We start from the raw sequence: 26,384 nt of genomic DNA, 5'->3' as shown, positions 1-26,384 counted from the left end.
CCCCATCCCCCCCGCCATGCCCCGCTCATTTTAATCACCAGACCCCCCCCTCCTATCACAGAGCCAGGAAGGAACTCAGGATCCTGATTCCCAGGGGACTAGACAGACTGGTGCACAGCCCCAGTAGCCAGAGAGCAGAATGGGGTCTTAAACACACCTTCCCTTCCCCACTCTGTGCCCCAAACGCAGGACGAGGGACTGAAAATCAGGGCTATAGCACAGAAGCAGGGAGCAGAGAGAGCTCCGATACTACCTTTGGAACAAAGAGGCGTCTAAGTGGATCCAGAAGCAGTTTTGTAGCTAATTATTTTACAAGGGGTTAGGTTAGGTTCATCATTAATATTAATGGTTTGTAAATTATGCATGTGCATGTAAGCGTCCCCCAGCGCGGCGTGTTTGAGGCCACAGCTCCCTCCTTCCCGTCTTGTTGCTCTTGGTTCTCCCTAATCAGCCTCCTTCCCTTCTCACAGGATCAGTGGCCATATGTCTAAATGCACCATCCTGTTAAGAAAACAAACCCAAAAGCAAAAATAAAAACATCCTCTCCCGTTCACGCAAAGTGGAGGGAAAGGAGCGGCGAGGAAAATTAATATTTCACCTTTCAACTCAGCCTCAGGGATTTGGGGAGCTGGCCTCCGCTGCAGACTGCTCGGTGGGTAGAACCACTGCACGAGAGGAGGGGACTTGACATGACAGGTCCGAGTGGGCTCCTGCATTAGGAGACAATATTATAGGAGCCCCAGCCTCTGCTGCCCCACTGTCTCTGTGCCCACACCCCATCCCCTCTAGCAGGGTTGTGGCTCCATCTCTGGTAAGTGGAAGAATGGTGTTTTACCCCTGGATTCTCTAGGCCCCCCCTCCCCGGGGCAGGGAGCGCAACCCTTTCCTCCCCCCGCACTTCTTGCTGTAGCCCTTCCCTCCCGTGGTGCCTCGCTTCTTGGATTCTGCTCCCATCTCTCCTTAAGGCTTGTACTAGCCAAAGCTGTAACATCCTATCACTATCAAACCCTGTCCAGGACTGGCTGGTACACGGTGTCCTCATCAGGCGGCAGCTCCACTGAGCTGAGCACTTGATTTGTCACAACTCAGACACCTTTTGTTGGTCCCTGTCTGTCACCCGCGCGAGCGGTGCTCACAGATTCAGTCCATCTCGGTGCATTCATGTGTGCCAGTGCCTCTGAGCCACCTGCCTGGGGCTTGCACGCCCATGACAGAGACTCGTGCTTTGAGTCTTCTGTGCGTGTTTGCACACTTGTGTGCATTTGCCCCTGGGCACATGGCTGTGCACATCCATGTCCCTGTGCATCTACACGGACCATCTGGGCTTGGACATAATCCACATGCCCTCACAGAACAGGCCTGTGCTCTGAAGCTCAGAGTCATTCGGCGTCTCACTGAGCAAGGCTTGGGCAGCACGAGTTGAAAGGTCTCTCGCGCACGGTCACTCTGATTCCCCCGGGTACGAGCAACCTTGGAGCATTTCCCCAGCGCCTGCATTTCTCCAAAAGATGGCTCCGTCCCCACGCACCTGGCACAAGTTCCCTAGGGCAGGGTGGGGAAGCAGTTTGCTGCCCTCTAATGTGAGATGCCTCTGTGCGGGGCCCAGGACTCCTCCCTGATTTCTCTGGGTTAGAGAAGGGATGACAGGAGATGGGCAGGGGAACCATCACTGAGACTCAACTACCCTCTGCATACACGGACCAGCCCCAGTTACTCTTTGGTTGGTTGGTGGGATGCTCATCATGGCGAGCACGGGGTGTTTAGATGGAGGATGAGTAGCAGCCATCTACTCACAGTCCTAACTCCTCAACATCTCCCCCCTTAGCAAGCAGCCTGCACTCAAACACCCTCCAACTCTCTCTTCCCCTCCAGAGCTACGGCGCGGTGCCCGGCCGATTCACTCCTTCGCAGCTCCTACTGCTCAGGTTCTTTCCTTGGGCTGGTGAAATAGCAAGAGGCAGGACCAAACCAGGGCTACCCACATAGCCCAGGAGCTTCTGACCCCTCTCAACCCTGCGGGATGCTCAGTCCTGGCTCTCGCCGAGCAACACTGCCATTTCCAACGTTACCACGGCACAAGCTGTTTGTAGGGCACAGACCTGCTTCTGCCTGCTGGGCAATGGCTGCTGCCACCACCACCACGATGTGTTACCCAGCTAGAAGAGGATGCTGGGTTTCAGTGTCATGACGCTGCCATCTGGGCACGGGCAGGGGTTTACTCCTTTCTCTAGCTAAGTCAAGGGGTTTGAAAAAGAGAATGGACGTAGGACATTCAGGAGGCATGGCCGCTCTAGCTCGGCATTTTCTCTGTGTAGAGAGCACCCCATCACCTGGGCACGGCCGAGAGAGAAGCTCTGAAATCCCCACATCAGTTTCCAAGGCTCGTGTCTTTGCCACTCCAGACTTCCTGCAACAGGATGCTGTGCCAGGAAGTGCTTGCGCCACATTCACTGAGCTCTCATCCAGGGCCCTGGATCCCATTCCCTGATCCCAGCACGAGTTCACATTCCCCCAGCATGTTGGGGAAGTGGGCAGCTGGGTGCCAGGACAGATTGTCCTAGGTGAAGCGCACACTTGGTGAAACCCCAGATTATCCAGCCAGGAAGCGCTAATGCTGACGAGACAGGCGTGGAGAACAATGACCCTTTGCTTTCCACCAGGCCACGGCAAGCAGGCCGAGGGAGGAAAAACAAACCGTGACAGAGTCAAATCCTGATGTAGGCTGCTTATGCAGAGACCCAGGCAATCAAAGGGAAGTGATGGCTGGGTGAAAAACACAGGGATGGCAGGGGAGGACAAGCACATACCTGGGGCTCGGGATTAGCTGGTTGGATCAAATGGAATAGCCACAATTCCTCACTTCCAACAGGCACCTGGATTAAAAACACCCATTTTCCACTCCTACAACCTGCATTTGATGCATCTCACAATCCACCAGGGCAACAGTCCCTGCTGCAGGGAGAGCCTGGACTGGCATAGCAGGAGGTACTGCAGGGCCACACTACAGCCGGGCGAGGTGCCCAGCACTGGAACAGAGGGTCTGGCAATGAGGACTGAGGTGCATTGGCAGAGCTGCGCAGGTGAACTGCATTCCCATACGATCCCTCCACTCTGGCCAGCACCATCCCCCTCTCACAGCCCTAAGCACTGAAGTCACAAAGTAAAATAAAACCCCTTTAAAAAAAAAAAAACAAAAACAAAAAACCCAGCAGCCGATACTGGGCCAAGATGCGTTCTCTGCAAGCCAGCCGCTGGTCCAAGATTTCCGTGGGAGGTGCACTTAGGTAACCAAGGGCAGGGTTTGGCCCAACATAGAAAAATCAATTTTTAGTCACAGATATGCAGCAGATCCACAAGTGGATGGATTATAGCATCAAGGTGCTAAGTGGAGAGGGGGGGTGACGAGGCCCCAGGCACTGAAGCGAAGGAGGCGAGGAAGATAGGAGACTGATGAGCGAGCCAACTGCAGTCACCTTGAAAGGTGCACACCCTGCCCTGGGGAATTACTGCAGGTGAGAGGCTGTCAGAGGGAAACAATCATTTGCTTCAGCTCGTTCGTCTGCTGCAAGCCTACAAGTGGATCTGAGGGATTCACGTCCACCCGTTTACACACAGTCCTTGCTGACGACCAGTGGAAGGGGATTAGTCAGCGCACTCAGAAGGCTATTTCTGTATGGCGTAGGTGGAGCAGCGCAGCAATTTTTCCCCAGGAGATTGTATTCTTTGCAGAAGTATCATTTTTTTAATAAAGAAATAAACATCCTAGCAATCCCTCCAGGTCCTCGGTTTTGCACAGGGGTGGTCCCTCCCAGAGGAGCCCTCAGTAGTTATCCACCAGCACAGGTGAGCTGGGTGTGGCTGCTAACTCCAGGCCTCTGGACAACATTGTCTGGCTAGGCCATCTCACTCAGATACTGACAGCTGCCAGTCCCACCCCAATTTTGCCAGATCCAGTGTTGACAGGATCGATGACCTGCCACATTGAAATATCTTCCAGGCTGACGCTTGGCCAGATTCAGTGCTGATGCAAACACAAGTGTGAGCAGCAAACCAGATAAGTGGCACTGATGGTGCCATGAAAATGGTAACTGGGGATATCAGATAACCCAGCGGGGAGGGAGGCTGCTGTGTCTCACACCGTCCTGCACAGTGTTTTCTCTTCTGCCTCCTTAGCATGGAAGTTACTAGGGAGGGTGCAAACAAGTGTGCCAAGTCATTCACGGTTACAGTTCTCCACCATTTATACCCACTTCCTGAGCCAAGTACGCCCACCGTGTACATCACCACTCAGCTTAGCCCAGCGGGTTCCACGGGAGTTGCACCTATTTACACCAGGTCTGAATCTGGCCCAGCATTATGTTTCATTACAGCTGGAAGTCTTTGAATCAGTCTTCGTGGGGGACACATCACCGGAGTCGCTTTCTTAGAATCAGGCTAAGCCAAATTAAAGACACAGTCCACACGCCCTCAGCGAGGACAAGCCCGAAGTTCAGCAGTGGAGGAGATGGACAAGGACAGAGCGGAGCTGGAGGGCTCCCACCGCGCCCCTGGGAACTAGACTGAGAAGCACAAAAGGAAGCTGCTCCTCGGAGGAGCTGTATGTTAGCACTGTGTCCAGCGTATGCTTTGGCAGCCACTCTTGGGTCTCACCTGCATGAGCTCAGGGCTTCCCTGCTGAGCATCCCTCCGCCCGGACTATTAACCCCATGTGTGCTGATGAAGCCAACTCACAGCATGAGGCATTAGTGGGACTTGTCTGTGCTTTGGTGCTGAAGGGCACATGGGCTTCTTGAATTCATGGAGTTACTCCACGAGCCAGGAGCTGTAGTAGGCTGTTCCATTAGATGGATTAGCCATCAGAAGGAGACAACACACACACTGTGCAAACACGTTACTCTGGCATGTGGTGCTCACCCGGCAGCCACAAGGGGGTCAGGTAGCTTAGTAAATTCAAACACCTGGTGCTCAGGGACCTTGCATGCAACCAGGGCATGGGAGCAGGCAAACGCACGCTGTGTATGGAGCCAAAAGAGAAACACACCGGGAGGGTCAGACCTTAGGCTGATGCCAGCCTGTTAGACTCATAGCTTTTAAGGTCAGAAGAGACCAATACGGTCACCTAGTCTGACCTCCTGCACAACGCAGGCCACAGAACCTCACCCACCAGCCCACTTTCGTAATGGCCTCTAACCTAAGACTGAGTTATTGAAATCCTCAAATCTTGGTTTAAAGACATCAAAATACAAAGAATCCACCAGCAAGTGACCCGTGCTCCATGCTACAGAGGAAGGCGAAAAACCCCCTGGGCCTTTGCCAATCTGTCTTGGGGGGAAAATTCCTTTCCAACCCCACATATGGTGATCAGTTAAACCCTGAGCATGTGGGCAAGACTCACCAGCCAGACACCCAAGAAAGAATTCTCTGTAGTAACTCAGAACCCAGCCCATCTAACATGCCAGCACAGGCCATTGGGGGATATATACTACTGATCTGGCCTCTGCTCGTGGTACTCTGTCTCTGTAGGGCTTGTGTGTTTTATTCTTCCTCAGGCTCTCTATTAAAGGTGCTGCTCCATCTCTCCATCCCGATGCACCTGCTTCGGCAGCACACAGAGCACAGGACGACATCTTTCTTGGGAGATCATGGGCAATGCAGGCCCAGGTGAAGGCAATGCATCGCTCAGCACATATCCCCTTGCAAATCACAGTTCCGGGCCAGCCTCTACGTCCGCCGGACCAGCTGCACAAGAGCACACTCAGTACCGAAGGGGTGCAAGACAGAACTTCCTCTGTGACGCACAATCAGATCTCAATTTTAACAGCTTGGCAGCAGCGGTGGGACCCGTGGGAGTAAACCCAGGCTCACACACAAGTGGAGGCTTCGCGTTGCTGCAAGTCCCAGCAGTCTGCGCCTCCCTCGCAGAGCTCTGGCACCAGACTGCCTTCCAGCAATGGAGGGGGAGGGGATTCGTGGCCCATCCTCCACTGCGCTGTAACCCATTACAGAAGCCCAGAGTAAAAAGGAAGACAGGTGCATGCTCCACATTCAGAACTAGGCAAGATCGGGCTTCCCTGAGCAGGTGCTGCTGGCGTGTGGTCCTGCAGTCACCCATGGAGACTTTGCTGCCGACTTCAGCGGGGGCAGCACAGCCCTCTCCAGTCAACCTGGAGGATCTCTCCCAAGCAAGACTGAGCACCCTGGAGCTACCTCCCTGCTAGCCAGATCCCAGTTCCATGCCCTTGAACATGCTAGTCTCTTCCCAGGCTCTGGGAGGAAGGACTGACCCCAGAGGAAGGCTACCACTTTACAGAGAGAGCATGGAGGGGCAGGATGGGCCAGATCAGATTCAGCCCAGCTGAGGATCTGCCCTGCTCAGTGCATTTCCATTTTGCCTCCTACTTAAAGCCCCAAATGGATTAATGTGGTGTTTGTTGGTCTTGCCATTTACAGGCAGAATTAGCATCATGGTACCTGATTTCATGAAGGCTCTCAAATTACTTGGCCCACCACTTCACAACTGCTGCCCGTGAGATGGAACATGGCATCTGTATGTGCTGCTTTGAGTTGCTGCATTCCACCCCAGAGACGGCTGCATCTCAGTCCTGGGATGTCAATCGGTAATGAATGAGACATCCAGTCACTCAGCCAGCATTTGTAAAGACACAGTGAAAGGTTACACGGAAGCTTGGAAGGGTCCCTTATGACATTTCCTGTGCTAAAATAAACAGTAAGGGAAGAAAACAAGGCTCCCAGTTGCAGATAGATGTTGGGCAGATTTGTATCCACAAATACAGGAAATGGAAGGAGGGCCATGTGACCAAGGAAGCATACATGGGAATAGCATGACCAGGTAGGGACAAAAATCAGGAAAGCCAAGGCAAAAAATGAGTTACAGCTGGCAAGAAACATTAGAGACAGCAGCAAAGGGTTCATCAAATATGTCTGACAAAAAAAAAGGAAGAGCAAGGGCAGTTTGGGTTTGCTGCCCACTGGAGAAGGTGAGCTGGTAAGGAAGATGATAGGACGGCAGAGCTCCTCAATGCTGACTTTGTTTCAGTCTTCTCACAAAAAACAACATGTGACTGGACAACTAGCGAAGTTACCACAGACAATAAAGGGGGCGGGATAAGTAAAGAACATTTCAGAGATCTGCTGACTAATTTGAATGAATTCAAATCAGCAGAGCCAGATGCTATTCGCCCAAGGGCAGTAAAGGAATAAGCTCAAGATATCTCAGAGCCTCTGGCAATAAAATTTACAAACTCATGGAAGACAGGAGAGGTCCCAACATAAGGGCTATGGAGAAGGGCTAACCTATTGCCTTTTTTTTTTTAAATAAAAAGTGAGAGAAAAAGGAGGAGCCGGGGAACTGTAGACCAGTCAGCCTGACTTCAATACCTGGGAAGCTACCAGAGCAAACATTCAGTTTGCAAATACCTGGAGGATGAAGGGGTAATCACTATCAGCTAGCATGGATTTACCAAGAACAAATCATGCCATATCAGCTTGATTTCCTTCTTTGACGGGGTAACTGGTTTGGTGGATAGGGGGAATGCAGTGGACATAATATACCTGGACTTCAGCAAGCCTTTTGACAGTCCCACATGACATTCTGATAAGCAAGCTGGAGAAATGCGAGCTCAACAGAACTACCATTAAATAGATACATAATTGGTTAAACAATTGCAAACAAAGATAACTATGAATGGAATGATGTCACATTGGAGGGAGGTCTCCAATAGGGTTCCACAAGGATCTGTTTTGAATCAGATGTTGTTTAACATCTTCATTAATGACCTAAGCATAGGAATAGAGAACAGATTGATCTAATTTGCAGATGACACAAACCTCAGGGGGGGGGGAGGGGGTTGTTACAAACACTGGAGGATAGAGCTAAAATTCAAAGGGATTTTGATAAATTGGAGAACTGGGCTGTAGACAACAGAATGAAATTCAACAAAGACAAATGTAAAGTGCTACACTGAGGGAAAGAAAACCAAATGCACAAATACAGAATGGGGGATAACTGGCTTGGCAGTAACACTGCTGAGAAGGATCTGGGAGTTGTGGTGGATCACAATCTTAACATGAGTCAGCAATGCAATACTTTTGCAAAAAAAATGCAATTTTAGATTGCATTAACAGAGGCATAGCATGCAAGTCACGGGAGGTGATGGTACCGCTCTACTTGGTGCTGATTAGGCCTCAGCTGGAGTGCTCTGTCCAATTTTGGTCACCAATGTATAGAAAGGATGTAAAGAAACTGGAAAGAATCCAAAGGTGAGCAACAAAGATGATCAGAGGGATGGAATGAAAGTCATGTGAGCAAAGGCTGAAGGAACTGGGTATGTGTAGTTTGGAAAAGAGATTGGGGGAGGGGGATATGATAGCGTTCTTCAGATACTTGAAAGGCTGCCATAAAAAAAACATGGAGAAAAGTTGTTCTCTCTTGCCACAGAGGACAGGGCAAGAGACAATGGGTTCAAACTACAGCACAGCAGATTTAGATTAAATCTCAGGAAAACTTCCTAACTGTAAGAACAGTAGGACAGTGAAGCAGACTGCCTAGGGAGATTGTGGAAGCTTTTTCACTGGAGGTTTTCAAAAGGAGGCTGGATAGCCATCTGTCAGGGATGGTTTAGTCACAACAAATCCTGCATCTTGGCAGGGAGTTAGACTAGCTGACCCTGGCAGTCCCTTCTAACCCTATGAGTCTATGAAAAGCTGACAATGATACACCTTTTCCTCTTGCTGATAGAGCCCCGTCTATCCTCACTTGTAAAAGTAAAACCAGCAGGAAAACATCATGCCTGTCTTTTTTGCAGAATAACCTTCTGAAATTAGCTTGCAGAGCACATTTTAAGTGGAAGGTGGGAGTGGGTGGTTCAGAAGCCTTTACCAGAGAAAAAGCAGGAGATTTATAGTGATGGGAGAAACTATTTTGGAAACAGAGGCCGTGGGAGGAGTCTCTCTCTCCCTCCAAACATAAATGGTTACCCATACAGTTTTGAGTACGACTCCTTTAATAACAAGGCAAACCAATCCTGCAAATCATGTGCCATGCAGATACAGCAGGGCACCCGCTACTTTTCCAGTTCTTTTGTTCTCTGTTAAATCAAGAGTAACAGCTGAGAGAGAAGCAGCAGAGACACAGGGACACTTCCTTTTCCTACCACGGGATTGGCCAATCTCCTTTAAAACCAGAACCCACTGGCCAGCAGCCCTGCTTCAGATCCTATGGTAAGTAGCTAGATTTTATAGTATGGACCTACTAGACCATTTGGTGGGTAGGGCTCTCAAGGACCTAGGAGACTTGAGGCCTGCTTTCAGCTGTGCCATTTACTCACAGCTCAGCATTGCCCAGATCTCTCTGTCTCAGTTTCCCAGTCTGTACAATGCAGATGGTGACGCTTAGCCTACCTTTGCGTGGGGCTTTGCGATCCACAGGTGAAAAGCACGACGCAGGTTTGCCGTGAACAGCAATGCTTACCTCCCCAGAATCCAGGCAGAATCCCAAGAACAAAACAGATCGAAGTTGATGATGCTGTTTGCTAATCTGCCAAGTGCCAAGCTCAGGATTCCCCTGCCAGAGCTGACAACAAAGCAGATGGACCAGAACCAAAAGAAAAAAGTCCCCTGCTCTGCTTAGGAGCACTCATCAGGGACTGTGGGGGACTCAGCTCTGTGTGAGATCCCCAGGATGTTAGCCTGAGCACATTCTCCTCTCAGGGAAACGGTGACTAGGTTTAGAAATGATCACCGCCCATGTATCAAGAGTGCCACAAGAACAATGCCTGCCCAACCTTCCATCTCTTCCCCGGCCACGCAGATCCTGGGGTTCATGGAGCACGCACGTTCAACCTCCCGTGCCTGTATGCTTGCACATCATGTTGTCAGGCAAGTCACTGGTTTCCTCAGCTGATCTCGGGAGGTTCTGAGCACCCACTCACTGCCCAGAACCAGCATAGGCCCGGTGCAAGCTGCAGGCACTCTGCAGCATCTAGATCAGGCCCCTAATCAGCCCCGTTCCCAGGCAGTGCAGGTGCAGTGACGGCATTTGCACACCACGGCCACGAAGGGACAGGAAATGGAGATGTTCCCCTGGGCCTGCGAGTAACAAACCTCCCTACAGCATGAAGCGAACGGCAGAGGGATTGGGCCGGGGAGTGCACAGGCTCAGAACAGCCAGTCATGACAGGGAGGGAACGAGATGGTGCTGGGCTCAGTCTGTGGCTATTTGGGGCCTGTCTGTCTTTTTCCAGTTCCCGAGGTGGAACCAGGGGATGGCCCAGCCCGACTGCCCGAAGCAGGCACTGCTCCCGCTGATGTTGGTGGGACGTTTGCTTGTGTGTAGAATCCACGGTAAGGGCCTAACATGGTCTGTACGTAGCAACCGAGGAGAAGCATCAGGTTTACTCAGAGACTGAGACCAGAAGGGACCACCAAGGTCATCTAGTTGGACCTCCTGCGTAAGACAGGCCGGAGAACCTACCCATGACCCCTGCCTGGAGGGTGATTGATGGGCCAGCGGCCGGGAGCTCTTTGAGGCAGGGACCATCGTTTTGCTCTGTGTTTGTAGAACATCGACTGCAATGGGGCCCTGATCCATGTCGGGGGTTTTTAGGTACTATGTCATGCGATTGCTACTAATAGGGACTGAACTGAAGGGTTGGGTGGGGAGATGACCCCATGGATTGTGACTATCATTGCCCCTCATCAAGGCAATGCTGGACACAAAAGTGTATGAGCCGCAGCAGGAAGCGTGAGAAGGAAGAGGGGGAGGGAAGAGATGTGTATGTGGTGGAGGTACGCCCCTCCATCACTGCTAAAGACACACCATCTCCCGGGCCTGGCCTTGCCGGGAGCAACCCGTCACTGGCCTCTCTTTGCCCTGTAAGTAGAAAATCTGCTGAAATAGGAACAGGAGGAGAGGAGAGAAGAGCTGGGATGTAGACGGAGGGAGAGCGATCTGGTAGGCATAAGCGCTTGTTCCAGATACTCGCCTTGTTCAGCTGCTGAGAAGGAAAGCAGGATTGGTCCACCAGCTCAGCGGGACTGGAGAGCTAGATAGAGGGAGTTCATGTGGGCGAGGGATCTAACGATAACTAGAGTAGGTTACAGCCGTACTCTGCTATTTTCCTTCCTTCCTGTTGTCCTTGCTAAACCCCTGCACTCAGCATGCCAGCTAGGGCCTGCTGTGCCTTCCCCAGGAAATGGAAATCATTAAATTCCAATACCGGGAAAGTGACACTCAGCAGACCTGACAAGCCCCAGTGATGTGAGCAGAGAGCACCTTCTCCAGAAGGAGTCATTCAGCATTGGCAGAAGAGTGTGAGTTTAACCCCCACTCCGCTGGGCTGCTCAGTGGGCAGCAGCTAGCTGGGAGGCTGGTATCAAGGCAAGAGCTTGCTACTGTGAGCATCCGCATTTGCTTGTGCAAAGCCCCAGTCTGCAGGGAGGGCAGTGGTGCTTTGCTTTTATAGAGCACCTTTTATCCAAAGGTCCCAAAGCACTGGGAAAGGGGGATCCTTGGGGCATGTGGGCACAGACAGCTTAGGTTACTGTCTATTACCCAGGCTGTTCCGAAGTGCTTTATAGACACAGATTTTGGCTGTGATCTTGCTGACAAATGCAGCAGCTGCAAGAAACTGGGATTCTATTTCTGGCCGTTACAGGGAACCCATCAGCACTGAACCTACTCCCCACATCTAGGGGACCTTGGCTGTGCAGGTGAGCGCTGCGGAAGGGAATGTCCACACCACAGTAAAAGAACTGGGGCTGGCCTAGGTCGGCTCACAGGCTCACGGGTTTCAGAAGGCTGCAGGGCTATAAAGCTACAACATAGACATTCAGGTTCTGACTGGAGCCCAGGCTTTGAGACCCTGCAAAGGTTTCTGCCCATACACGGGGGAGTTGTTACCTTCCTTGCTCCACACAGGGTCTCAGGGTCGTGTGCACTCTCAGCTGATGAGGTGCTGGGACTCCTTGTTACAAGGTGCTTATTTGTCCAGCAGTCAAACAGTTTAAAGATGTGACAAATTAACCATTTGTGTTGCCCTGTAAAAGTCAGGAGGGAGAAAGGTTGCCTCTAACCCACGTAGAGGCCTATGGTACCAGCACTGAACTCAGCCAACATACTACGCTTTAAGTGCAGGAGAATATATAGGGCACAGTACCCACGTTGGACATTAGCCCATGCTCTGCTCTAAAATTGGATCCAACTCTGATCAACCCTAAAATACAGGGAAGTTTGGACCTTGTGTTCCAGTCTGGGCCCCATCTTTAGTCTAAGAGAGCAAAGAAGCAGCTCCTCAGACGACACTTGGCCAAGTCTAATCAACATGAAAGCAGAACAGCTCTTGGAAAAGCCATCTATCTCCCCCTTTCCACTCTCTTCCAAGTGCCGGATCCCACTGCTGGTATGGGCTCAGGCCCAGAATCTCACCACCACCACCACCATGTGACACGCTAACGGTGTGCGGCGCTACAGTCCAGAAGCCAGGGAGGGAAAAACCACCACAAGTTACATTTGCTGAAGGGAAAATTTTTGGCGCTTCCACAGAAATTCCACTCGCAACAGCTGTCCAGCAAGATGTCAAGCGACACCACCACTCTCACCCAGCAGAACACCACATTAGAGCATTGCTCCATCAATAGTCTGCATGTAGGATAGTGTTTCCAGTGCGTTTGGAAAGCTGCCTGTTTCAAACTAACGCTTGCATGGGCATCGCACGTTCCAGCTTGCATCACTGAGGCTGTTCTGCTGTTCCTGCTTATGGAGATGATGCTCGGAGACCTTCCGAGTGCTGCCGGGCTTCCAGAAAGCCAGTCAGAGAAGTGGATTGCAGTCACTTGAACACATACAAAGACACAGGTCCTTTTCCAGGGAGGGCCTCTCCTGGACAGCGTTGCTACATATTGGACAGGTTAATGAAGCAGGTTAATGCACTGGCATGTGTTTGCTGGGATCTACCACTCAAATAAGCTCACAAGTGCAAGTGAGTAAATTGGGTTGCAGCCTATTTGTCCATGTAAAATGACACTCATGTAATTCCTGCACAGTGCAGCAGCATGATGGCACCATGGGGTCCCAGTAGACCACCCCCCCCCCTGTTCTTCTGTGTGTGTCCCCCCTCCAGTGCATTATTTTTTACTCAGTCCGTTGCAGCCGGGAAAGGCTAGAAGCTAGCTGGGACACGCAGCATGAAAATGGAACCTGACAGAAGCCAAATCACTTCCAACAAGCTCTTTGGTATTTATTCCTCACATCTGAATTTCAGATGCACCGTTACCCTCCTCCTCATTCCACTCCAGGGGGTTCTAACAAGGCCCCGTTATTAGTTCGGGTAAATAATGTGTTGTGTAGCTGAGATACAAGATGCAACAACTTTCTACCCCAGGGAGTGCAATAACAGAGCCTGACCGAGATTGGAAGCCGGGTTTTCAAAAGCATGTTCACTGGTTCCCAGGCTACAGGCGACAGCTTCCAGGAACACATCCAATAGCGCAAGTTCCACAATGGGAGGGATCTGCTGCCACCTGGCTACATTTCATTGTCACTTCAGGGAGGCTGGGGGATGCAGAGAGAGGTTTTGCACCACAGCCTTCCTGCACTGACAGCACAGAGGTTGGAAGGATTCAATGGGCGTCAGGCAAAGAACCCAGCCCAGGCTGGATGACCCACAGGAATATGCAGTGAGAAGCTATTAGCATCCCAGCTGGGAAAGACTGATACAGTGCCAGAGAGAGACCACAGAGACCCTCCCTTGGCCGCCAAGTGAAACAAAGGCCGATGTGTAGTTGTCTAGCTCCGCTCTTAGCTAGGCCAGATGACGACACCCCTGCTGCATTGTGTTTGGGTCAGGTGCCCTCTGCTGCACACCACATACTGGGGCAGTGTTTTGTTGGACAGGAGCTGCATGTTGGGTAGAAGGAACCTCTTCATCTTCAAACCCCCTGCCCCCAACTATGACGCAATCTGCTTTCCTTTCAGGTGCCACCAATGACACCCACCTTTACATCTCTTCATCTCACACAAACACCCCCAGGAGGAGGCAGTATGGCCTAGTGAATATAGTGCTGAACTGGGACTCGGGAGACTGGAATTCTACTCCTGGTTTGGCCACTGGCTGGCTAAGCATCCTTGAGCAAGTCCCTGTCCCACTCAGTGCATCAGTTTCCCCATCTATAAAATGGGGATAAAAAGGTACTTGCTTCCTTTGTAAAGTGCTTTGAGATCTACTGCTGCAGAATGCTAGATGTGCTTAGGATGATCTTCCAACTTTTCACCTCCCTCGAATTACTTCTTAAACTGCCCATCCACAGCACCCCCGCCCAAACAGCATAATTTTGCCTATACAGAAGCACCAATATACACAGTTTTCTTGACATCAAATAGCTGAGTCTGTGTAAGAAAAGTGGGGTTTTCAAAAGCTCTCAATTGAGCAAGCATTACTCCTTACAAAGCCAATGGGCATTTGAGAGCTACACCATTGCAAAAGCTTTTGAAAACCCCACCCCTCAGTTTATTTCAAACCCTCAAGACTATTGTACGGCTCTAAGAAACCACATAATCCCGTATCTGTAACCAGCGTCCTTCCTTGTCCAACCTCCTTGGTGTAATGTACATTCTCACGTACCACTCACACCCTTTATTTAGCTTGTCAGCTCTTCAGGGCAGGGACCTAGTCTTATTATTTGTATACTGTCACAAGGAGAGGTTCTAGCCAAGATCAGAGCCCCACTGTGCTCAGCGGTGGACAGACAGACCCCCAGTAAGACAGCCCGTGCCCTGAACTGCTGACACTCCAGGATACACAGAGTGGGAAGGGAGGCACAGAGCTGTAAGTAACTTGCCTAAGAGGCACTCAGCAGATCACTAGGAGAACCAGGACTCTAGTGGACTGGGACACTGGACACCTCTCGCATGCATTGGCCATGAAGTACCTAGCACACTTACAGGCATGATAAAACAGTAAGAGTATATCAGCTGCTCCGATACGGTGCTAATCTGCAAGACAACGTCCAGAGCATCTCGCAGCGATTCTAAGCTGCTCTGCCTTGATGTTCACTTAACAGAACATGCACTGGCTGATCAGGGTGTAGCAGTCAAAGCAGGGTCCTTAAATGGGGATTGAGAAGGGACAGCTGCTCATGAACAGCCAACACTTCAATAACTGAGCCATTTGCCATGGGAGGGGCCTCCTGACTGCCTGGGAAACCAGAGCGATAAATGGAAGGAGCCCCAGGCACTCAGCCGTCCACTCTCAGAGTCATTCATTCGGGGAACAGATTGGGATGGGGGAAATCAACTATAAAGATCTCGGGGCTAGAGACCAGTCAATAAGTGGTAGGATTCAGACAACCCTACACAAGCAGCGGGGGCGGGGGAGGAGATTAACATTAGGCTATGGCTTGCACACCCAGGGTTAGGTGTGGCCGAACGGGAGTGCAGCCCTATAGCATTAGACTCCTGGGTTCTGTTCCCAGTTTGTCCATTAACTCACTGGGGGAATCTAAGGGCTGGTCTGAAAGTAGGTGTTTTGCATCAGTGTAACTCAGTGGATTTAGTTTCATTGATGCAGCTCCCCTCCCCCGACATGCATACACCAGTCTAAAATCAGGCTTAAACTGGTAATTGACCACGTTAAGATACACCAGGATAGAAGCATGTCCGTGTTAGGGGTCCACCTGCAAGTAACTGCAGTGAATTCAAATTGGGCGAGTTGCACTGGTGCAAGTTTTCCAATGAGACAAACCTTAGGCACGCTGGGCCCGAGTTGCTATTGCCCTTCACCTTGCGAAACACCAGCGCGAAGGGAGCATAAAGCACCTACTATCCAGCTTTAGGAGCACAAGGTGCAGCGTGCTGGAGAATCAGCCCCCACGTTTCTACCTGGCCCTGGGTCTCTAGACATCAGCAAACTGACAGGAGCGATTTCCTTCCCCAAAGCCCTTTTTACAGCTTCTTGAGAGTCTCTTCTACCTACACTGTACTGCTCTTTAAATGAATTAAAGCCACTGGGATTATAATCCCCCATCCCACCCTCATACAACATCGTAAGGCAACTGGCCAGGGAGGAGAAGCAACCAGTCCAACTGTGTTAGGGCGGTGGGTCTCCAACCATCGCACCACTCGTAAACTTCAGACCGCCTCTCTTAGGGAATATTTTTGGCTACCTGCCTCCCACCTTGCGATGGGGGATGTACGTGGGCACGGCTGTTGTCTGCTGGACGGAATGTCAGACCTGCTCCAGGGTTTGTGGCCAGCTTGAATTCTAGGGTGGGATTTTCCCAAAATGTTCAGTGTTGGTTTAACTTTGCTTTCATTGACTAACACTTCAAAATCCTGCCCCTAGTGGCTGGAGACTATAAATGTTCTAATATGGAATTACCCGGAGATTCACTACTATGTGAAAGAGTAAAAGGCCTGAATATTGGAGGCTGAAAGTCATAGGTTTCTACTCCACAAGTTGTCAATTTAAACACACACAAACACAGAATATCTGGGCACGTAGGTGACTACAGATCACACAATCTTGTTCTATACATAAAATTGGCCAGTTCTCCCACAGGAAACATGTCCTGACACATGTAGTTCTTTAAATCACGGTTAAAAGCAGGTGAAAGGATGTTGTTTACTCTGTGGCAACCAGAACAATATATGAAAATAAACTATTAAAGAGAAAAGGTGCGTGTGAAAATATCACGGTCAAACCTTTGATGACTCACAAGGGGATACACATTAGAGGGTATTTGGAGGAGGCCCAGAGTTTGACGTGCTTTGAGAATTGTCATTTCAGCAGGGAAGATTCTCCAGATTAAGTATTTTAATTCCAATCTAAGAATCCACACCATTATTTTAAATAGGACCTACAATGCGCTGTACTTTGTTATTGTGCCAAGTCAGCTGAAAAGTAAGTTCCCTAACAAGCCTTTTTCCTCACCTCGTGTGAGATGACAGACGATGCTGGGGCATAAAAACATAGGGCCAGATCCTCCACTGGTGTAAATTTCATGCCTCTTTATACCAGATAATCATCTATCCCATAATTCCTTACATTTTGTAAAGATCTCGGTTATCAGCTACATAGAGAACGTACAGAAATACTCCAACCACCACCAACACACAGCAGCTAGTTACACAGAACACTGCAACATGCCACAACAATTTAGAGCTAGTAAAGAAGCATTCAATAGGCAAGGGAAACTGCAGCATTAGGGAGGCAGGATGTAATTAGTCACGTTAAGATTTGGCTAGGACACACACGAAGCAGGTCAATTTCACCTCTATTGAAAGTCATGCGGGGGAGGAAGAAATATTTTGCCAAACGAAAAGAACTGACAAAAATCAATGAAGACAGCCATTTTCTTTTTAAGTTTAAAAGCATGCCTTACAAAGAGCAGCGGATAATAAGAAAGGCAGAACACGTAACGCAGGAGCTCTTGACCTGCCTACTTCCGCCAAGGAGTGAAGTGAATAAAAACCCCATACGGAACATCAAACCATAATGATTATTAGCCTTGTTAAGAGAATAAGCCTGTTAAACGAACACATCTAGTCAGCATGAATATGTATCAACATGATGTACGCTGAGCACTTCTCCCAAGCGGATGCCCGCTAATGAAAGCAACCTATTAAAGACCCTGAATGAGCTTGCACCACAGCTGAGTAATATGTTTAACAGATCCCTGCTGGATTGCAAACAAAGTCTCTTATAAATGTTTGTAAGGCTCACATTGACGCTCCTCAGTAGAATTTAAAAAAGCATCATTTCAGATAAAGTGGCTGTTCAAAAAATACCACCACACACACAGATTTTGCTTAACCCACAAACAGAAGAGTTGCACAGGCAGGGCAAGTGTGCCTTTCCTGTGTCTGAGCCACCTTTTTCTCTTGAAGCAGTCAACCTTGCTGGTTGGCAACCCTGTCAAATCCTACCTAGAGACCAAATCCACCAGACAAGTCACACCTTTGGTGATACATACGGAACACTTGAATGGCCTCATCTTGCAAAGACTTATTGTGTGTTACTACCTTAAACATGTGCATGAGTAGTCCCTGGGCCACATACTCGATTAGTGGGAGTTGGTGCAGAAGTCATTGGAGTGACACCAGCTAAGGATCTGGCCCATTGACTTTAATGACACTACCCAGAAGGCATAAAGTTAAGCACATGATGGCAATCTTCTAAGAATCAGGGCCTGAGGCCCCTTCTAGGCTAACTTGCTAGAATGACTGGATGGCAGGGTAGGGCCAGTGTCTCCCAGCTCCATTTCCCTCTAGAATCTCACAAGACACATCTTGGTCCACAACCACCATAAGTACTTTGCCAGCCATGCATGCACATCTCTGAAGTGCAATCTCAGATACCCCTGCACCTTTAGGCAACTGTTATCTTAATAATAAAAAAACAGGATGTCTTACAATTCTGGCCTGTCCCTTCACTAAGATAAAACTGGTCACTAAGCCCATAAATAAGCAGATCACATTAAACACATTATTAATGGAATAATGGCACTTGCTGGCTTAACTATGTGCAGCCTGCTCTTGAACTTTTTATTTCTAAAATGGAATTTCCTAGAGCTAATAAAAGACCTGTGTTATCTGGACCTATCAGACTAGACAAGAGCAAGTAATTTAAGGGCTCTGACTCATCCAGTGTGTGTAGAAAATCTCTATAAAGACAGGTTCAAACAAGTGTAGATGGTGGAGTCTCTGTAACGTGAAGTCTTTAAATTGTAATTTGAGGACTTCAGTAACTCAACCAGAGTTCAGGGGTCTATTACAGGAGTGAGTGGGTGAAGTTCTGTGGCCTGCAATAGGCAGGTCAGACTAGATGATCATGATGGTCCCTTCTGGCATTAAAATCTATGAAATTGAAAAGCATGGGATAGTTCCCTTACAGGAGCCATGATGCAAGTGTTCAAAAAAATGAACAGTGCAGAAAATGCACATCAAGAACTTTTGTTGATCCTCTCCCATAAACACGAGAGTAAGGAAGATAACAGCCAATGAAATTTAGAGAGAGCAAATTCAGAACTGATAAAAATATATACTTTTGCATACAACATACTGTGGAACACACCACCACAAAACATCATTGAGGAAGAGAACTCAGTAGGAGTCAAATCTGTGTTTATGTAGCAGACGCACACAAATTGTAATATTCACATCAAGGCCAGTTTTCACTAGAACACTCAAAAAGGCATTTCTCCCTCAATGAGGACTATTTCCTTACTAAATTTCTAGACCTAAACATTTTGGTGTAAGGCTGGTTACAAATAAAATTCGATTATAAAACAAACAAAAAACCCACCATGAGAAGTATTTTCTGTCACTTTATTACCTAAAAATAACTGATTTATTTTTCTCAAAATTTCAGAAGAAAGATGGGGAAAGTGCACCCTCAAGCCAAGAGCAGACCCAGAAAATGTTAATCCAAAAGCTGGAAGTCTGTAAAGTTATGAGTAACAGAAAACCAAGAGGGTTTTAATAGAAACAATTAGGCAATCCTTGCTGTTCCTAGCCCTCCAATTATAGGATTAGCTTTGCATACCCAACATACATTCTTAAAAACAATCAGGAATGGTGCCCATCAGAGCCCAAATGAAGAAATAAATGCTCTTGCAGGGATGAAAGCCTGCAACCTACTCACCAGTTCCCAGAGGAGTTCTGTGCTGCTTGGAGATCAATTCCAATCCAGATATAGCTTCTTTTTTCTGCCCAGTAGCTTTTATTAAATCATTACTGAAGAACTGGTCCCTCCCACCTCTAATCAAAAGAAATGACTGTCTTACAGGATTTTACACTGCAACTGACACATGCATACAAGAGCTCTTTCCTCCTAGCTGACATAGGATCTGTGTTCCAGACCAAGTTTTCCATTAATAATGTAGTTATTTTCTTAGCAAGATGCACCTGCTCCCAGTCAATATACACAGAACCCATCCACCCACCAGCTGGGGCCATGTGTAATCAATGAACTAAATATGCAAGGCTTTTCCCATACAACTTACTTACACTGCTAAGTAGGTCCAGAGTGAATAAAACTGATTTTAAAAATAAATTGGATTTTTAAAATTTAAATCAGCTTTTTATTTAAATTAAATCATTTTCTTTTTTAAAATAAATGTATTTAAAATTAAATTTTAAACTGACATCCTGTGTTAAAGCCTAAACTTTCTATACTCTATTTAAATAAATAAAAAAATATTGTGCATCAATGAACTTTCCTCAAATTTTAATGAGTTAAAAAAGGTGCTTTTTAAAATTACATATAGAATCAAGGGAAAATGTTTAACTTCTGAGGTCAACTCAAGCTTTATAAATGCATTGCAGGGTCATGTATTGTATTAAGCATCTATATTATTTTGGAGCAAATATTGGTATTTACACTTCTCCAAATGAAAGTTCTTTCACTGTTTCCAGCTTGGGCAGAAAAGCTTTTGCCTTTAATTACTTCAGGCTTCAGTTTAGCTGCTAGGTGCAAATGTAGCATTGTTTTCATTTGGATTAATTTGTTCAAAGTTGAGAAAGGGATGGGGAGTTGAAGAAGCAGGAAAGCTCATTGTCCCCCAGCTGATTGCTAATCATAGATTGAAAATCTTTTAAAAATTCTACCAGATGTCTATCTGCACCTCTGAAACTCTGGTCTATGCTGACCAGAAACAACCCCCCAGTTTACTAACTTCAGTTAATACCACCTTTGTTTAATATATCTGTTAGTTTTAAATGCAAAACTTTTTTTTAAACTTATATGCATCCAACACATTTAATGTAGTTTAACTAATACAAAAATTTAAAATGTGCAGGTTTTGCACATTTCTAATTGAATTTATCTTAAATAAATTCCCAGTAAAAAAATCTTCACCTAATAAATGGAAGATTGAGTTATGCACTATCTTCTAATGTAACAAAAAATGTCATTATTAAGAATCTAAGTAAGGTATGTTAACATATATAATTGGTTAAATAAACAGGGTATCCTCCTGGCTAGCAAAAAGAAGTACCAAATGTACTGTAAAGGCTATATTTAGTTGCAATTCAAATGGCTATATCAACCATTGAGAGCAAACCTTTTGTTAGGAAAAGAACTAAAGTACAAATGCAAAACAAAATTATTTAACTGAAAGTTTCCTACTGTGACAGAGCCAGACCTGATGACTACAGGAGAGTAGTACAGGGGGTCTATATTAGCCCAGAAGGAACAAATCCCTGTTCCCTGGGTGATCCAGCTGGGGCTACTCTGGGGCAATTAGGCCAATTAGGCCAGCTGAGGCCAATCAAGGAGCTTGCCCCAGCAGTTAAAAGCCTTCCTGTCAGGCAGATGGCAACAGCTGGAAGGGAGGTAGGAGAAGAAGTAGAGCTGCCACATACTACAACCCCAAAGGTACCAGAGACAAGGGGAGGTACCTGTCTGGCTATGGCCAGGGACCCAAGGCACAGGCCTGAGGGAGAACTCTCCCCACCCAGTTCCAGGAAGCAGACTGTGAGCAGTAGGGCCAAAGACAGGTGACCCAAGGAAGGGAGTAAGTCACAGACTGGGCAGTTTGAAAACTACTCCACACAGAGTCCCTGTGACTAGGCCCCCCCATTCCCACCCAGGCACATCATTGTTGTAATCAAAGAGGGCACAGTACCCATGAGAGTGCTAAACAAGCTGCCCTCACCACAGGGGTGTCAGACGTGGGATTGAGCAGGGGGAGCCTGGTTCTGCCCTGGGCCCTGACTCAGAGACCCTGTGTGGAGTAGTCTTCAAACTGCCCAGTCTGTGACTTACTCCCTTCCCTGGGTTGCCTGTCTTTGGCCCCACGGCTCACAGTCTGCTTCCTGGCAGTGGGTGGGGAGAGTTCTCCCTCAGGCCTGTGCCTTGGGTCCCTGGCTGTAGCCAGACAGATACCCCCTCTTGTCTCTGGTACCTTTGTGGTTGTAGTATGTGGCAGTGGTTGCTCCAAGTCATGTAGCTGCTCTGCTTCTTCTCCTACCTCCCTTCCAGCTGCCGCCATCTGCCTGACAGGAAGGCTTTAAACTGCTGGGGCAAGCTTCTTGATTGGCCTCAGCTGGCCTAATTGCCCCAGAGTAGCCCCAGCTGGATTACCCAGGGAACAGGGATTTGTTTATTCAGGGGCTAATATAGACCTCCTTTACTACTCTCCTGTAGCCATCAGGTCTGGCTGTGTCACGCTACTTACTGATTTAAATCAAGTCACCTTGACTAGTTCCAGTTCTAAACTGGTCACCACACAGAGCTAGCCCTAGCAGCTCATGCCCCTACTCAAGTAATCTCCTGTCACCCCAAGCTGTTTTAGAGAAAGCTGGATATCAAACTCCCGGTTTGGGAATTGGAAGCAGCTGTGGACAGTAATGACCTCTTATTTCTTTCTTTAACCCCTCCCTAGTCTTATATGGAAAAGAAAGGGGTATTATCTAGAAGCAGCCAACTTCACTAGGTGCAAGGGGGAGCAATGTGAATTCCCAGTAGGGTCCCCCCATTCCATCCTCGTTCTTTGACTAGCAAAGAGGCTTCTGGGGGGAGTCTAGGGAGAAAGTGCTGTGGAGATAACTGTCCCCCCACCCTTCCATACAGGACTGGGGAGACCCACCCACAGAGCACCCTCTCTATCTAGAGATCCAGGGACACAGCACTGATCCTTCTTGCTTTAAGTGCTTGAGTTTTGTAGCCTTACCTGAGGAGAAGGATGGGTGAGTGGTTAGGCCTTGAACATGGGAGACAGCTTCAATTCTCTGCGCTGCTCTTTCTGCGTGACCTTAGGCAAGTTACAATGGGGACAATAGCGTGGCCTGCCCTCTGAGGGGTGTTGTGAGGATAAACACCTTAAAAGTTGTGAAGTGCTTTGAGATCTACTGATGAAAAGCATTGTATAAGAAACAGGCATTAACTGGTTTATTAAATTACTCTTTTGTGGGACAATTTTTCCAGGATGGGCAAACCATGGCCCAGAGGCCCAGTTCCTCCAAGGTATTTAGGTACATAAATCCATTAAAATCAACAGGAGTTAGACAATTAAATTCCTTTAAAAACCTGGCCCACAGACACTCAGTAACTGTCCTAGTCAGAGGCAGAGCTGCAACTGGCACTTAGGAGTCCTGGCTCCTAACCCTACCTTCCTACCACAAGACCATCATTCCATGTCACAGTTCAATGGAGAAAAGCCTTGCCTTCCTGTCACAGAGTTGAATACAAATTCCAGAGCCATCCAAGTGCATGTGGGGGATGAAGTTAACACTCCAGCTTCTCCAGGTTTGGCTTTGCTATCTTGGAAATTTTTAAGTATTTGAGAAAAAAATAACACTCAGCTCACTTTGTGCGTGAGGGGTTGTTTACAGAGCACTGCACGGGAATTACTCCCTTGAAATAGGTCTATTGAAAAGGCTGCCAGGATTCCAATGATGTTTTCTTGGAAGTTACCCCTCTGTCAGACTCGCCTTCCCCTCCCCCCAGCCTATTTCCTGGCTTTATAAATTTGAGAGCTGTCAGCAGCCAATTCAACTTGCAAAGATGCTGTGACAAATGCAAGCCCTGGCTCTTTGTTTCAAATCCCTGGAGGATCACAAAGCTCTTCCAGCTGAAGTTGATGCACACCACTGCAAACCAGAGATAAGCTCCACTGGGAAGCGAGCAAGGCTCAGCCCTGGCACCTGACTGGCAAAGCTTCAGCAGCATGACCTATTTCTGCAACTGCGGAGCTTGGGTGGCAACTTAAATGCAAACGTAAATGCAAAACTTTCCAAGCAAGTTAGCACAGAGGTAGGTGATCGAGGAAGCTAAATTGACAGAGCCAAAGCATCAGCTTGGGATTGATGTATATAGATCTGTCATATTGATTATGCTAGCCTATTTGGATTGTCTGGTAAAGTTGACTTGTGGCTCATTTACTATCTCTTAATGAGGCCCCTAAGGTGACAGGAGTCAATGTGACTCATAGATTAATTACATGCTACAGAGTGATCATGTTGTAGTTAGCCTCCCCCCCATGCTCCAATTCCACTGGCTAGTCTTACAATACATGCCTCGGTGGGCCAGAGCAGCGATGCAGGGTTACTGCACAGAGTCAAAGGCCAGTATTGTAATGTCAGAGGCAGAATGCGGTAAGAAAGCCCTGAATTGAGGGATGTGTATGGGGCATCAAGCAGTTCCCCCAGGGGGAGCAAAAAGAACTTTGAAATTCCAGTAGCTCACATCACGTTGGGACATCCATCCACAGCATGTACACTTTAAAGCAAGTCAAGGGGGTTAAATTCCACAGTGTAGGTGGCAGTTGGATAAGTTGGTGTATGATGACACTTGGAAAGTTTATTTTCATTCCTCTTTCAGAGGAATGGACAAGAACAGATCTCTGCTCTTCCTAAGGCTCTACGCTAACCATCCCTCACAAAAGGACCAGCTGCAGGCTCTGTTCAGCGCTACTCCAAGCACTGACCATAAAAGGAGAAAAAATTACTCTAGAAAGGTATGTGGATATAGATAGATGCTTTTTCTTACCCTCATCTAAGCCACGTAGGAAGATGGAGAGAGGTGATGGGGGGAGTATCAAAGGCACAAACGATAGTCAGGTGCTTAACTGCCATTTGTGCTTTTCAAAACTTCTTCCTAAAACTAAATATTTTTTAAGTTGAATCAAAGAGACAGAGCTTAAAAATATTTAAGTAAACAAGAATCAGAAAAGTCTGGAATTGAAACAAAACAAAAAACTGCAGGAAAGGCTAAGGTTAACGTTAACAAACAGAGAATACGGTTATACTGAAAAGGCTGAAGTTAATCATTAAGAAAAGGGCTACAAATTAACTACAAACAGGAAAAATACGATTAAAAGATTTTTGAAGTTTAAAAAGAGATTAGGCTTAAATATTCATACAGAATTTTAAAAATATGGATCTTCACCGTGACTTCTTTGCTTGTGTTTTACAACTTGTCCCCTCTCCTCATCCCACTTTTTAAACTCTTTTGGACAGGAGCAATCTCTTTTTATGTGTTTGTATAGCACCCAGCACAATGGCATCACAAAGTTGTTCAAGGCCTTTGGGAGCACTACTGTAATACAAATAATAATACTGCTCAGAAAGGAAGCTGGCCTTATAAAACAGCTTGGACAGATAAAACAGGCTAAATGGATGGATCACTGGTCACCACTGGCACAATAAAGAAATTGGCACCAATCCACCTGAAAACACAGAGACAAATGGACTTTGTTTTTCAGGCAGCTGGAGAGGAGATGGAAATCACAAAGGAAGCCTCATGCACACAGATGGGATGAGATGTGCAATTTTTGTCACTGTTCAATTACACCTGTCTAAGGAAACAGATTGACTTGAAGAGTGACAAGCAACATGAAAAAGGGGAAAACACTTTCTCCCATCTGCAAGGGGCCAGATCATCGTGACAGAGCAGCTCTATGGTTTTCTTCAACACAAATTTGTTTGACTTTTTCTTTAAATTTGCAGAGTCAGGGGGCCGAAAGCAGTTTATGACTTCAGATGCAGGAGGAGTATGTACAGGCTTTTAGCAGCAAGGAGGAACCACTGAATATAAACCTTTTTGGTCTAGCACACTACATTAGAAACAGAGTGAAATGGAAGATGAGGCAGCACCTGTCACCACTAGAAGTAGGCGTGTAGGGATCTGCATTGCCCAGGCACATCCTCCAGTCTTGTGGAACACTCAGGGTCATTGACAGTTCAGCAGCAGTCACTACAGAGCAAAAGGCGGCTCACCTCTCATTCAGGAAAGAGTGCATCACACCCTCCCCTGATTAGTAGCAGCAGCAACACAACTCATGGGACACACGAGCCATCACTTCTTTTCACTCAAGCACCTTTGGCAGCAGAACAGTGCTCCGGGCAGGCAGGAAGCCAGCACAGCCAATGGGGCACTGACAGTTCACGACACATGAAAAGCTGCTATCCTGACCCTACTTTTACTATATCAGTGTTACAAACTCATCATCTATTACACTTCATTAGTTTCCCATAACTACATACATACATAACGATGATCTGGGAGAGCAAGACTGCTACTGATCAAGTTTAGCTATAGCAGAAAAGACTACAAAAAAGTAGGTGGTAGTCACTTTTTCTTTTCTCAATTACTGGTGGAAAAATTGTTATCTGATCATTGCTAAGAGGTAAAAAAAAAGAGTCATTTTTAAAGTTATTACCAGCATGTAGAATAAAATCACATTAACACTAACAGGACGTTTTGATAACACAGCACAGACAACAGAATATTGTGCAACCTTAGGTTGTTCTGTATCCCTCAGTGAACGGGTTCCTACTGAGAACTGCCTTTCCCCATCCCTCTCAAGGCACCATATTGAGGCTTCCTTCCACATGAGAAGAGACAGGAGCTCAAAGTGGCCCTGGA

At 47.6% G+C, this 26,384-nt stretch overlaps 1 long non-coding RNA gene across 1 annotated transcript; it reads right to left on the bottom strand.

Annotated features, from left to right (window-relative positions):
- Positions 1 to 118: 118 nt before the first annotated feature.
- On the bottom strand, positions 119 to 19,907 carry LOC137157193 (uncharacterized). Its single transcript, XR_010921028.1, has 3 exons — positions 19,659 to 19,907; positions 599 to 710; positions 119 to 501 (listed from the first exon to the last, which is right to left on the bottom strand). It is a non-coding gene; the product is annotated as an uncharacterized lncRNA (long non-coding RNA).
- Between the last annotated feature and the right edge of the window lie 6,477 nt (positions 19,908 to 26,384).

This window comes from Emydura macquarii, unplaced genomic scaffold (genome assembly GCF_026122565.2).
Source record: "Emydura macquarii macquarii isolate MOO-44397 ecotype Brisbane River unplaced genomic scaffold, CSIRO-AGI_Emac_v2 contig_1483, whole genome shotgun sequence".
NCBI classification, from domain to species: Eukaryota; Metazoa; Chordata; order Testudines; family Chelidae; genus Emydura; species Emydura macquarii.
Note: the sequence above shows the minus strand (reverse complement) of the source record. Positions and strands in the feature narration are given on the sequence as shown.